Genomic DNA, 1,559 nt, shown 5'->3' with positions numbered 1-1,559 from the left:
CCCACCCCGTCGGGGAAGACGATAACTTTTGTCGGGGAACAAACAAATTAAAAAAAATATTTACATGTAATATTCGTTTAGCCACCATATCGTATGTTTTAACCTTTCATCACAACAACCACAATAACAATTCAATGACTAATTCAACTAATTAAAAATAATTTGCGTTCTGTTATGACAAATGCTCATTTAGATAGCCTCATGATGGTTGGAATACATCGTGATAGGTGAAGCAACCTCGACCATGAAAACGTGGTTGACAGATTTCATGCAAAATTTCCAAAATATAGAATTCCACTTTCACTAAATTAGATGGTTACATTGCATACTCTTTGTTTCTTGCTTTATTCAAAATGTTTTTGGTTTTGGAAGCTGATTTCAACATTAGAAAGCATAGCCTACATAAAGTCATATTATAGTTACTCGATGCCTATCAAATAGTAATAAAAATTCGCCATAATTCATCAAATATCCGTGGACCCCCACCGGGGTATATTGTATCGTTTTTATGATGATGTAAATAGAATTTTTTTTATGCGAGATGCTAAATAAAACAAAATCTAGAAACATTATCACCCAAACCTCATGGTGAATTTCTCCACTATAAGTAAGGCAGGAATATAACTCGACGTACCATGTTAATAAATAAAAGTTAAAACGTGTTTAAAATTATGCTTCTTTTCTTTTTGTGTTCGTTTGATTATTGACCTATTCAACCTCAACTGTCCATAAGTCGAAAATTCGTCATTGTTTTGTTTTAAACATTTCACGAGTGTAGTATTCTCCATACTAAAAAATGGAACATTCAGTACACGACGATCGACGATATCAAATTCCTCGTGTATTTTTTGATGAGTAAATAACAATCGTAACAATTTAACAGTCACTTTCTATTCGACTTATCCGAAGTTAACTGTACATACAACAGCATGTTGATAAATTTGGAGGCAAGTGCTGCTTTGGCTATCAAATTATACTAGCATAGATTTCTAAACAAAAAAACAAAAAAAAAAAACAAACAAGGGAATAAAGTAGGTATAATATAAGTAGGCCTAATCAACTCATAACATGACGTGACAATAGCATTGTTGGGGCGCCAAAGAATAAAGAGTCAGAAAATGAGCCGCCACCTAAAAATTAGACTGGGTTCCAGTTCCTAACTTTGTCTTAATCAGTGAATATTAAAAAATAAATCTATTTTGGCACCAATGGCGTTCCATATTACCTATTTGCATGGCGTTCCATACTATCCAAATGCAAAAACAGACGCTGGTGGCACTCTTCGAAATTATCTAACACTACAAACAGTGTGACCACTGCTTGGGTATCTACCCAAGATCTTGGGTATTTTGACTTGGTCTTGGATTCCTGGGTATTCCGTTCAAATCCTTGGGTATTTTATTTTTACTAAGAAAATTAAATATTTTTGTCATAAAGGAAGAATTAAGAAGTAACAAAGTATATTTCAGTGAATTCAAGTAAGCACAACTCAACGAAGTGCACATAAAATTGTTAATTGACTGTTAATTGCTATAAACATGGGTTCAGAATTGTTTATT

This window comes from Anneissia japonica, unplaced genomic scaffold (genome assembly GCF_011630105.1).
Source record: "Anneissia japonica isolate Jap-2015-1 unplaced genomic scaffold, ASM1163010v1 scaffold287743_len2803612_cov181, whole genome shotgun sequence".
In the NCBI taxonomy this organism is placed as follows: Eukaryota; Metazoa; Echinodermata; class Crinoidea; order Comatulida; family Comatulidae; genus Anneissia; species Anneissia japonica.
The sequence above is the reverse complement of the archived record's forward strand: the minus strand, read 5'-3'. Positions refer to the sequence as shown.